This window comes from Oryctolagus cuniculus, chromosome 7 (assembly GCF_964237555.1).
Source record: "Oryctolagus cuniculus chromosome 7, mOryCun1.1, whole genome shotgun sequence".
Taxonomy (NCBI): Eukaryota; Metazoa; Chordata; class Mammalia; order Lagomorpha; family Leporidae; genus Oryctolagus; species Oryctolagus cuniculus.
This window is the reverse complement of record NC_091438.1, coordinates 127,402,756-127,416,187: the sequence shown is the minus strand read 5'-3', so window position 1 is coordinate 127,416,187 and position 13,432 is coordinate 127,402,756. Positions and strand designations below refer to the sequence as shown.

General features: G+C 42.4%; 1 protein-coding gene and 1 pseudogene across 5 annotated transcripts in view; one reads left to right on the top strand and one right to left on the bottom strand.

Annotated features, from left to right (window-relative positions):
* The window catches only part of TESK2 (testis associated actin remodelling kinase 2), a 163,070-nt gene that overhangs the window by 141,879 nt on the left and 7,759 nt on the right, over positions 1–13,432 (bottom strand). The window lies entirely within an intron of this gene.
* On the top strand, positions 5,872–6,230 carry LOC103350285 (histone H2A.V-like; annotated as a pseudogene).

Genomic DNA, 13,432 nt, shown 5'->3' with positions numbered 1-13,432 from the left:
ATAAATCTTTAAAAATAATCATAACTGCAGCCACCATTTACTATTTGCCATGCATTCTACCAAGTGTTTTATGCATGTTATCTCTAATCTGCAAAATAGTTATTATCACCTCCAATGTAAAGAGAAATCAATTAAGAACATGAGGGATTATGACTTGCCCAAACGCCAACAATTAGTCACATATTCAGTATTCAAATCCGTAGTTCCTAATATAAACACATCCCAGTATGATATATTTCCTCCAGAAACACAACTAAATTTCTGTGGAAAAATTATTTGTGAATTAGTCATAGAAAACTACTACTATTCCCCACCACCCTTCAACAGGGAGACTAAAAAGTATACAGATCATAACTCTATCATCCTATAATGCAAAACACTCATTCTACAGGCATAAAAGTTCTGATTTAAACAGATTTTCTAAAGAATAGATGCCAGCCTGACAATAAAAATATATCAACTCTTAATCCTTCCCTCTTTTCCACTCTTAAAGTACAGTACTTGTTGCTCACCCTTCATTTCATGAAACTGAAGTAAATGAAACTTTATGATATATAGATACAATAAAATCCTGCAGTACATGGAAAAACTGTCAACCAACAAATAGCAGGACATGGCAAATTGTCAGCAAGTAACCAAATCTCCTCATTCATCCAAATATGGAAACACGTATGCACAAAGATCATCATGAGATCCCACAAAGTGAATAAAAAGGATTTCTGATATTTCCGTGGACTTTTATACTTTTTATAAAGCATAAAAAACATTTTTGGTTTTTTTCTACAATCCTAAGAAGCCCCTAAGTAACCCAAAATAAAACAAGGATTTGATGTGATAGGTAGCCCAGAAAACTGGCCACTCAGTTTTCAGAATGAGAACGCTGACAAATATGAGTACATTAGCTGTGTGTTGAAACCAAACACATGTCAAATCTGCATGACAGGTCTGTTCAGCTGTTATCCTTTCTGTGGACGACACAGCAAATACAGACACATTTCAGGATGATTGCCTAATTAAATATAAAAGCAATACTGCTGAGCTTGCCATCCCACTGTGAAATAATGAGTTGCAGTTTCCATTCAAACCAAAAGCAATCTAGCTTAAAAACTGGCATCCCTATTTAATTAGCCACGAATATATACAATAGCATACATTAGTGCCAGACAGTTCAAAAGCCAGTTCCTAAAAGTGTATTAGCTCTTTTGAATAAGCATCATATTTGCTGTGTAACGAGAATTCACCAGGCTCTGCTGCATGACGTAAGACAGAAACTGAGGTTCAAAGCTGTAGATGTAGTACAATATTTTGATCAATTCAGGAATCTCCTCTATTATCTGATTCAAACGTTAATTCCTGATAGATGTGAGACATTATGATAGATGCTATAATGCTTAAATAATGGTGGGCATTTACTAAAACTCAGATACTTTTCAAGTACTTCATATTTAATACTCCTAACAGCCCAAATAAAACATACTACTATTATTTCCATTTTACAAATGTAGAAACAATGAAGGAATTAACTGCTTGATCTCATACCCAAGAAGCAACAAACCAGAATTCAAACTTAGAACCTATACTTTTAATCACTACACTTAATAGTGCCTCTCTGGGAGGAAGACATACAAAAAGGAATAAAACATGACTTCACAACTCCAGGAGCTCAGTCTCCTGGAGAGACACATAAATCAATTAATATAATATGGTACAATTGCTAAAGACAGATTAGATATGGGATGGGTATTTGGCATAAGGTTTCTGGGTTCCATTTCTGACTCTGCTTCTCCATCTCCATTCCAGGTTTCCACTAATGCTTTAACACCCTAGGAGGCAACAGGTGATGGCTCAAGTAATTGGGTTCCCACCACCCACATGGGACACCATTTGGATCAGCCCCAGCCATTGCATGCATTTGGGGAGTGAATTAGTAGGTGGAAGCTCTCTCTCTCTCTCTCTCTCTCTTTCTCTTTCTGCTACTTATGTAAATACATGTTTTTTAAAAGTACATAGAGCTTAATTAATGTCTTGGCAGGGGGGCTTGCATTGCAGCATAGTGGGTTAAGCTGTTAACGTACAACCCAATCATCCCATATTGGAGTCCCAACTGGTCCACTACTGATCCAGCCCCTGCTAATACACATGGGAAAGCAACAGAAGATGGTCCAAATGCTTGGGCCCTTAACATCCATGTGGGAGACCAGGATGGAGCTCAAAGTTCCTGGCTTCAGCCAAGCCCAGCCCTGGCCATTGTGGCCTTGTGGGGAGTGAACCAGCAGATGGAAGATCTCTCTCTCTCCCTCATTCTCTCTGTAACTCTTTCAAATAAATAAATAAAACTCTAAAAAAAAAAGGTATGTCTAAAATGTAATGTATTGGAGTGAAATGGACATTATGAGATTCAATGATTGTTTATAGCCCTTGTCTCTTCCATTGAGGAATAGTTGGTTTTTTTCTTCATACGCTATTACTTAATGTAGGGTTAACTTTACGATCATTAAATAAACTGAAAATAGATCTTTGTAAAAAATAGGAGTGGGAGGGCCCAGAGCTGTGGCATAGCAGGTAAAGCTATGCAGTGCTAGCATCCCTTATGGGCGCTGGTTCGAGTCCTGGCTGCTCCTCTTCTGATCCAGCTCTCTGCTATGGCCTGGGAAAGCAGTAGAGGATGGCCCAAAGCCTTGGGCCCCTATACCCACATGAGAGACATGGAAGAAGCTCCTAGCTCCTGGCTCCTTGCTCTTGGCTTAGGATCAGCGCAGCTCCAACTGCTCAGCCAACTGGGGAGTGAACCAGCAGATGGAAGACCTCTCTCTCTCTCTGCCTCTGCCTCTCCTCTGTGTAACTCTGACTTTCAAATAAATAAATAAATATTTTTTAAAAATTAAGAGTATGAATGGAAGAGAGGAGAAAAAAGGGTTGGCACGTGGGAGGAAGGAAGGGTAGGGTGGGAAGTTTCACTATGTTCCTAAATCTATACATATATGAAGTACATGAAATTTGTATGAATCAAGTAAAATTTTTTTGTTTAATTTTAAACATAAGGTATTGGTAGGGGCCGGTGCTATGGCACAGCGGGTTAATGCCCTGGCCTGAAGTGCCAGCATCTCATATGGGCACCAGTTCAAGATCCAGCTGCTCCACTTCTGATCCAGCTCTCTGCTATGGCCTGGGAAAGCAGTGGAAGATGGCCCAAGTCCTTGGGCCCCTGCACCCACGTGGGAGACCTGGAAGAAGCTCCTGGCTCCTGGCTTCAGAATGGCGCAGCTCTAGCCATTGCAGCCATCTGGGGAGTGAACCATCGGATGGAAGACCTCTCTCTCTCTCTCCCTCTCTCTCTCTGCCTCTCCTCTCTCTGTCTAACTCTGACTTTCAAATTAATAAATAAATATTTTTTTAAAATAAGGTATTGGCAGTGAAGACAGAGAAATGGAAAAGAAGAAAAGTAACTTCAAAGGTGATCAGGTTGATGTAGGAAGAACAAGTATTGCGTAACTAGATTCCCTCACGTGTATCTGGTTTGGGTGATTGGGAGAATGACTAGGCAATTACCAAAAAGAAATTATTTGTTTTCTTTTTTTTAGGGTTTATTTAGTTATTCAAAAGGTGGAGTTACAGAGACAGAGGCAGAGAGAGAGAGAAAGGTCTTCCATCCACTGGTTCACTCCCCAAATGGCCACAATGGTCCAGAGCTGAGCTGATCCAAAGCCAGAGCTTCTTCCAGGTCTCCCACATGGGTGCAAGGGCCCAAGGACTTGGGCCATCTTCTACTGCTTTCCCAGGCCATCGCAGAGAGCTGTATTGGAAGAGGAGCAGCCAGGACTCGAATCGGCCCCCATAAGGGATGCTGTCACTGCAGGCTGGGGCTTTAACCCACTGTGCCACAGTGCCGGCCCCTCTGTGTAACTCTTTCAAAATGAATAAATAAATCTTTAAAAAATAGATAAGTTTAGGAGCACATTTGGAACAGTGGTTAGGATGCCACTTGGGACACCTGCATCCCATACCAGAGTTCCTGGGTTCAAGTCCCACTTTGCTTCTGATTCCAGTTTTCTGGTAACATGCACCCTGGGAGGCAGCAGATGATGGCCCAGATACCTAAGTCCTTGCCACCTATGTAGTAGACTCCATTTGAGTTCCAGGCTCCCGGCCTCAGGCTTCAGCTTGGCCCTGCCCTAGCTTTTGTAGGCATTTGGGGAGTGAAACAGCAGATAGAAAAATTCTCTGTTTCTCTTTCTCTACCTTTCAGATAAAAACGAATATTTTTAAAAGATACATTTATTTTGGCGGAAAAACAATTTGAGGAGCTGGCACTGTGGCATAGCAGGTAAAGATGTCACCTAAGTTCTGGCATCCCATATGGACGTCGGTTCAAATCCTGGCTGCTCCACTTCTGATCCAGCTCTCTGCTATGGCCTGGGAAAGCAGCAGAAGATGGCCCAAGTCCTTGGGCCCCTGCATCCACGTGGCAGACCCAGAAGAAGCTCCTGGTTCCTGGCTTCAGATCAGCCCAGCTCCAACTATTGTGGCCATGTGGAGAGGGAACCAGTGGATGAAAGACTTCTCTCTCTGTCTGCCTCTGCCTCTTTGTAACTCTGCCTTTCAAATAAATAATCTTAAAAAGAAAAAAAATTTTAAACGTATAGTTTTTTTCATGATAAACATTTTCAATGAACTTTTTGAAGTCCTCTCATGTGACAGAGCCCAGGCTCCTTCTCTGTGTCTATAAGTGAGAACAGGTAAGAGGCCAAGGAGGAACATCAACATATACAGAACAAAAAAACGAAGAGTATACAAATGAGACTGAAAAGGAACAGCAGAGATAAAAGTAAAGCAAACAGAAAGTATGTCACACAGACCAAAGATGGAAATCACAAATACCACAAATCAGTACATGCTATGAAAAGTGCCCACTGGTTTGGACACTACAGAAGCCAGAGTCAGTTTACCCTTCTGAAACAACACCAGTACCAAAGAGCTCATTATTTCCTCAAGCACCCTGCTTCATTATTGGAAAACTGAATGTTAAAAAGTTTTTTTTTCTTTCCAATGAAAGTAAACCATAGGCTTGTTCAAATTCTGACTCTGAGAGAATTAAGAGTCAAAACAACAAAATACAATAATACTTGCCTAGATCCTGATTTGCACAAACCACCTTTAAAAGATAATTGGGGTTCATTAGTAAGTTGGCCACAACCTACATCAGAATGTCTAGGTTCAAGTTCCAGCTCCACTTCTGATTCCAGCTTCCTGCTAATGTATACCCTGGGAGGCAACAGGTGAATGGTTTCAGTTACCGCCACTCACGTGGGAAACCTGCAGTGAGTTCCCAGCTCCTGGCTTTGCCTGGCCCAGCCGCAGCTGTTGCAATCATTTGGAGAGTGAATCTGTAAATGTGGGATCTCTCTCTCCCCCTCTCTCTCTCTCCCCCTCTCCCCCCGCCCTCTAACTGCTCAGTCTGGTGATGGATAAATGTATGCTTATTACATTTTTTCACAATGAAAATGGAAATGGCTGAGGAAACAAAAGATTACAAACTTTGTGTCATTTATAAAAGACAGCAAATAAATACAGCATAGAGATCACAAATACCAATGCTAGAAATCAATACCCAACTGGTTTTATGCTGTATGAATGAGTACTGGTTAGTTGGAAAAATTCTAGTGAAGCAGTATACATATATTTTAAAATGTTGCATCTTAAACAACTTAGATGGAAAAGCAGGTAACATACCATGGCAAACTGTTCTAGAAAATTAAAAAAAAAATCTAATAATGGCAAAGATACGGAGACTGGATGCTGAGAGAGCAGTGGTAGCAGCCTGGGCAGCAGCGGAGGATGTGCGGCTGATCAGAGGCAGAGTTGGCAGGGACCATGATTGGAGGCGAAGCTGGAGAGGACAGTGGGAAGGCCAAGGCTAAGGCAGTGTCTTGCTCACAGAGAGCTGGGCTACAGTTTCCTGGGGCCATATCCACAAGCACTTGAAGACTTGCACCACAAGCCATGGAAGGGTGGGTGCTGCTGCTGCCATGTACAGTGCTGCAATTCTGGAACACCTCACTGCTTCCAAGAATCTCAAAGCGAAGTATATCATTCCATGTCACTTGCAGCTTGCAATTCATGGTGATGAAGACTTGGATTCTCTTATCAAGGCTACCATAGTTGGGGGTGGTTTGATCCCTCTCATCCACAAATCTCTGACTGGAAAGAAGTGTCAGCAGAAAACCACTTAGAGGGTTGTTTAACCCAACCATCTTCCTCCCCATCATTGTACTATTACTGAGACAGAAGAAATGATGAGGATATGTGGGATTTTTAAAAATAGTTAAATGTAAAACCATAATTACTGTAGATATGAAAGAAGCATTATTTGTACATTCTCAGACTTGGAAGCTTGATAAAAGTATCTTTTCATGTGGTGATAGTCATGTTGATTGGCTAGGTTTCTCCATGTTTTATACAAAAATGGAACTGATAAACCATTTTTTAAAAAAGGAAAAAGAGACTAAAAAACATGTAAACATAAAAAGTTTACAAATAATATAAAAAAGCAATATTTAAAAATAAAATATTGGAACCAGATTGTAGCACAGTGAGTTAACACACCATCTGTGATGCTGGCATCCCATATGGATGTCAGTTCAAGTCCCAGCTGCTCCACTTTCAATCCAGCTAATGGGTCTGGGAAAGCACAGGAAGATGTCCCAAGTGGGTCCCTGCCACCCACACACAGCCAGGGATAGACCAGGCTGAAGTCAGGAGCCAGGAATGCTATCTGGGTCTCCCACATGTGTGACAGGAACCCAAATACTTGAGCCATCATCCATTGCTTTCCCAGGCAAATTAGCAGGAAGGTGGATCAGCAGTGGAGTAGCCAGAACTCAAATCAATGCTCCCATACGGGATGCTGGCATTGAAAGTGGTAGTTTAACCTGCTGCACTACAACACCAACTCTTTTCTTCTTTTTCATTTAAGATTTATTTATTTATTTATTTCAAAAGCAGAGCCTCAGAGAGAATTGATCGCCATTCATTGGTCCACTCCCCAAATGGCTGCAATAGCCAGGTATGGAAGCTGGGACCCTAGAATTCCATCCAGGTCTTCCATATGGGTGGCAGGGGCCCAACCACTTGGTCATCTTCCACTGCTTTCCCAGGCACATTAGCAGGGAGCTGGATCAGAAGAGCAGCAGTCAAGGTTCCAACTGGCACTCATATGGGATGTCAGCAACACAGGCAGTGACCCAACATTTCATGCCACAACACAGGCCCATCTTGTCTTTTTTAGGGTAGCTTTTCAATGGTCAAGTCTTTCAGATTTCTCATAGAACCACAGCATCAAGATCTCTCTGATCACTTACTTTAAAATTTAGCCTTGTGGGGCCGGCGCCATGGCTCAGTTGGCTAATCCTTCGCCTGCAACACCGGCATCCCATGTGGGCGCCGGGTTCTAGTCCCGGCTGCTTCTCTTCTAGTACAGCTCTCTGCTGTGGCCCGGGAGTGCAGTGGAGGATGGCCCAGGTGCTTGGGTCCCTGCACCCGCATGGGAGATCAGGGGGAGGCACCTGGCTTCTGGCTTCCAATCGGTATAGTTCCAGCCGTAGAGGCCATTTTGGGGGGTGAACCAACGGAAGGAAGACCTTTCTCTCTGTCTCTCTCACTGTCTAACTTTGTCAAATAAAAAAATTAAATAAAATAAAAATTTACCCTTGGGATGGATACTGTGGCACAGCGGATTAAGCCACTACTTGAGATGTCCACATCTCATAACTGAGGGCCACTTCCACTTCCAGTCAGCTTCCTACTAATGCACCTGGAAAGGCAGTGGGTGCCAGCCCAGATGCTTGGGTCCTTACCACTCATGTGGGAGTTCCTGATTCAGGCCTTTGGGGAGTGAACCTGCAGACAGAAGATATCTCCATGTCTATCTCTCTGTTTCTGTGTGTCACTCAGCCTTTCAAATGAATTAAAATTTAGCTTTAACTACCCTTCCATTTGTGGAAACTCTCTCTAAAACACGATAGCAAAAACAATGTATATAATGTTACATGTCCGATCTAACTAGCACAGAATTCAATAGGACTATTGTTTTCCACAGTCTAGAGATAAAGAATACAGTTTTAGATCTTCTGTGTATACTAAATGTTTCTATAACTTTATATGCTAGAACATGAAATTATACAAATTATACTAATATTGGACCTCAATCAAATGACGTTAGATGCTAAGGCACTATGGAATATATGAATTTCCAGGATAATATCCCTTGTGATCAGCTTTCCTTTGACTTTTTTTTTAAGGATTTTTTAATTTTCTTTGAAAGACAGAGGTACAGAGAGAAAAAGATCTTCCATCCACAAGTTCATTCCCCAAATGGCCACAAGGGCTGGAGCGGGGCTGATCTGAAGCCAGGAGCCCAAAGCTTCTTCTGGGTCTCCCACATGGGTGCAGAAGCCCAAGCAGCTGAACCATCTTCCATTGCTTTCCCAGGCACATTAGCAGAGAGCCGAAGTGGAGCAGCTGGGATGCAAACCAGCGCCCATATGGGATGCTGGCACTATGGACAGAGGCTTAACCCACTACACCACAGCACTGGCCTTATAAACAAATCTTTAAAAAAAAAAAAAAAAAACCTGAATGTGACCACTTTGGGCAGCTAAGCAACTCACTTCTTATTTTATAAGATTGTTACAGGGATTATGGGAAAGAAAGCAATAAAGAGGAAACAAGGAATCTGAAAAGATGGAAAACAAAATTAATAACAAGAGGATTATTTGAAATTCACCCATTGATAATTTTATTCAAACTTTTTTCTCGAATATTTTGTTTTTCTTAAAGGGAATATTTTATAGTCATTAAAATGACAATCATTATAAGCATATAAAGATATATATACAAGAATATTAATTTATCTATTGTTGTTAACAGAGAAAAATGAACCAATCCAAATGACCATCAACAGGAATAGGTTAAATAAATTATATTACATCCATATGATATTATGTAGTCATTGAAATAATAAATTCTATATAAACTAACAAAGAAGGATGCCCAAGATTCACAGCTAAGTGACAATAGCAAGTTACAAAACAAAATGATACTGCAATCTAATTTTAATTTTTAATATACTAGTAAATATTAGCATATGCTTAGAAAACAATTTAGATGGGCCCATGTTGAGACACAGTGGGTTAAGCTACTGCCTGCAATGCCAGCAGCACATATGAGCACAGATTAGAGTCCTTGCTGCTCCACTTTCCATCCAGCTCCCTGCTACATCACCTGGAAAAGCAGCAGCAGATGGCCTAAATACCTGGCCCCTGTTACCCACATGGGAGACCTGGATGGAGTTCCAGGCTCCTGGTTTCAGCATGGCTCAGCCCTGGCCATTGCAGGCATTTGGGAAGTGAATGAGTACATGGAATATATTTCCTCTCTGTAACTCTGCCTTTCAAATAAATCTTTGTTCATTTTTTCAAGATCTATTTATTTGAAAGGCAGAGTTACAGAGAGAAAGAGAAAGAGAAAGAGAAAGAGAAAGAGAAAGAGAAAGAGAAAGAGAAAGAGAGAGAGAGAGAGAGAGAGAGAGAGAGAGATCTTCCATCCATTGGTTCACTCCCCAGATGGCTGCAGCAGCCAGGGCTGTACCAGGCCAAGGCTGTGCCAGGCCAAAGCCAGGAGCCTGGAGCTTCTTCTGGGTCTCCCAGGTGGGTGCAGGGGCCCAAGTACTTGGGCCATCTTCCGTTGCTTTCACAGGCACATTAGCAGGAAGTTGGATGAGAAATGAAGCAGCTGGGACTCGAACTGGAGCCCATATGGGATACCAGCATCACAGGCCATGGCTTAGCCCACTGCACCACAGCACCAGCCCTCAAATAAATCTTTAAAAAAAAAAAAAAGAAAGAAAAAGAAAACAATTGAGAGTAATACATATGTACTAAACTGTTATCTTATAGAGTTGGTGATTATAACAAACTTTTACAAAAACAATGCATTTCTATAAAGTTAGTTATGGTTATTTTATCACTATTGTATTTATTTTTTAAAAGATTATTTATTTGAAAGACAGAGTTACGAAGAGGCAGAGGCAGAGCTAGAGAGAGAGAGAGAGGTCTTCCATCTTCTCGTTCACTCCCCAGAAGACCTCAATGGCTGGAGCTGAGCTGATCCAAAGCCAGGAGCAGCTTCTGGGTCTCCCATGTGGGGGCAGGGGCCCAAGGACTTGAGTCATCTTCTACTGCTTTCCCAGGCCATAGCAGAGAGCTGGATTGGACGTAGAGCAGCCAGGACTCGAACCAGCGTCCATATGGGATGCCAGCACTGCAGTAAGCAGTTTTATCTGCTACACCACAGCGCCGACCCCAGTATTTTATTTATTTGAAAGAGAGAGAGCACCCATCCACTGGTCTCTTCCCCAAATGTTCACAATATTCAGGGCTGGGCTAGGCTGAAGCCAGAAACCAGAAACCCAATCCAACTCTTCTACATGGATGACAAGGACCCAAGTGCTTGAAATGTGTACATTAACAGGAGGTTAGAATTAGGAACAAAGCCAGGACTCAAACCCAGGCACACCAATATGAGATGCTGGTGTTGTTGTCTTTTGACAATAACCATATATTACTTTCCTTTTTTAAAAAATGAAGAGAGGGGCCAGTGCTGTGGCACAGAGGGTTAAAGCACCAGCCTACAGTGCCAGCATCCCACATGGGCACTGGTTCGAGTCCCAGCTACTCCACTTCTGACCCAGCTCCCTGTTAATGCACCTGGGAAAGCAACAGAGGATCGCCCAAGTCCTTGGGTCCCTGAACCCGCGTGGGAGACCTGGAAGAAGCTCCTGGCACCTGGCTCCTGGCTTCGGATCTGCTAAACTCCAGCCAGGACATTTGAGGCGTGAACCAGTGGATGGAAGACCTCTTTCCCTCCCTCCCTCCATCTCTCTCTTTTCCAAATAAATAAAATAAATATTTTTAAAATAGAGGGAAAAAATAGAGCAGCTAAAAACTAAGGCAACAGGTGATGACTAAAGTATTTGGAACCCCTATACCCATGGAGGAGAAACAGATGCAATTCCTGGCTCTTGGCTTCAGCCTGGCTCAGCCTTGGCTGTTGCAGGCATTTGGGAAGTGAACCAGCAGACAGTTCACTTTTTCTCTCTTTCTCTCTCCCCCTGCCCATCACTCTGTCTTTCAAATAAATAAAAGGAATAAAACACACATTTTTATTACAAAAAGTATTTCACACAATGCCCACTTTCACAGGTCTTTATACATACATATTTTTCAAATAGCTGTTTTTGAGTCTAAAATTTCATTCCTTTTTAAATACAATTATCTGTAATAATCTATGATTTCATGAAAGATTTCAATAGCATTTCAAACTAGCCAGAAGGAAATAAACTGCAACTTGTAACAGTTCCTGCAATATACATAGTTAAAAACCTTCAGGGGTTGGCACTGTGGCTTAATAGGTAAAGCTGCCACCTGCAGTGCCAGCATCCCATATGTATGAGTGCCAGTTTGAGTCCCAGCTGCCCTACTTCTGATCCAGCTCTCTGCTATGGCCTGGGAAAGCAGTAGATGATGGCCCAAGTCCTTGGGCCCCTGCACCTGCATGGAAGACCTCGAAGAAGCTCCTGGCTCCTGGCTTTGGATTGGCGCAGCTCCTGCCATTGCGGCCAATTGAGGAGTGAACCAGCAGATGGAAGACCTCTCTCTCTCTCTCTCTCTCTGCCTCTCCTTCTCTCTCTGTGTAAATCTGACTTTCAAATAAATAATAAATAAATCTTTAAAAAAAAATATCTTCAATGATATCTCTTGTCTAAAATTCCCTAGCCTAACAGTCACACACTTGGCTCCACTAAAATTGGTGTAATCATTATCTCCTAGACTCCACTCATCATTCCAATGTCATGCTCCCTTCCTACCTCAGCTTGAGTGATGTTCACCTATTTGCAGCTCTGGTAGTATGGTCTGACTACACTACTTACTTTGTAAACTAATGTCATTTTGATTTCCTAGCTCCACTCTCCTATCTCTTCCAATCTATTATCCAAGCTAAATAAACTTTTCTTTCTTTCTTTTTCCCTCACACATACTCTAAGTAAACTTTTGAGAACTCTTCTTACAAAGAAGAGTTATATAAAGGTTTTATACAAACAAAACTAAATAAAGGATTTAAATAGTAAGGTTTTATACCTTATACAAAGGTTTTTCCTCATTTGGCCCCTACCCATCTCTTCAGTCTCATGTATCTCTACTCCTCTACCTATAGACACAATCTATTTTTTTTTTTAAATAACAAAGTATCACAACTTTTTTTTTTTTTTTTTTTTTTTGTTTGACAAGCAGAGTCGACAGTGAGAGAGAGAGACAGAGAGAAAGGTCTTCCTTTGCCATTGGTTCACCCTCCAATGGCCGCTGCGGCCAGCGCGCTGCGGCCAGCACACCGTGCTGATCCAATGGCAAGAGCCAGGTACTTATCCTGGTCTCCCATGGGGTGCAGGGCCCAAGCACTTGGGCCATTCTCCACTGCACTCCTTGGCCACAGCAGAGAGCTGGCCTGGAAGAGGGGCAACCGGGACAGAATCCGGCGCCCCGACCGGGACTAGAACCCAGTGTGCCGGTGCCGCAAGGTGGACGATTAGCCTAGTGAGCCGCGGCGCCAGCCGACACAATCTATTTTAAACACAGAGAACTATGAGGAGTCTTCAAAAATGTCATGGAAAATATATGTTATAAAAAAATTATGCAGCCATTAACTAGGCTACTCCTCCGCCTGCGGCACCCAGGTTCTAGTCCCGGGTGCACGCTGGATTCTGTTCTGGTTGCTCCTCTTCCAGTCCAGCTCTCTGCTGTGGCCCGGGAGGGCAGTGGAGGATGGCCCAAGTCTTAGGGACCTGCACCCGCATGGGAGACCAGGAGAAGCACCTGGCTCCTGGCTTCGGATCAGATCAGCGCGCCGGCCGCAGCAGCCACTTGGGGGGTGAGCCAACGGAGAAAGGAAGACCTTTCTCTCTGTCTCTCTCTCTCTCTAACTCTGCCTGTCAAAAAAAAAAATTAAGCATGGATTTCAAAAAAAACTTTTGCTCCAAAATCAACTTATTTTTTAATTCCATTTTTTATGTACTCTCAGATTTGTAGAGCCCCACTCACACTTCAATGCTTATACATGCAATACATCTCTCTCACGTGTTCTTCCTAACCTCTTCCAATTGGCTCTCTCAGTAATCATCTCATGTAGCAAGTGTTCTCTGACCCCTCAATCTCCTTTTTCTGCACTTTGATTATGCCCTGCATAAATCTCTGTTATTAGAGTTATCAGGCAATATTTTAATTATTGTTTATCTGTCTCTTTCACTGGACTATGAGCTCTATGAAGGCGTGGACTCAAACTTGCTGACCTTCAAATTCAAATTTTATTTCATAATTTATGT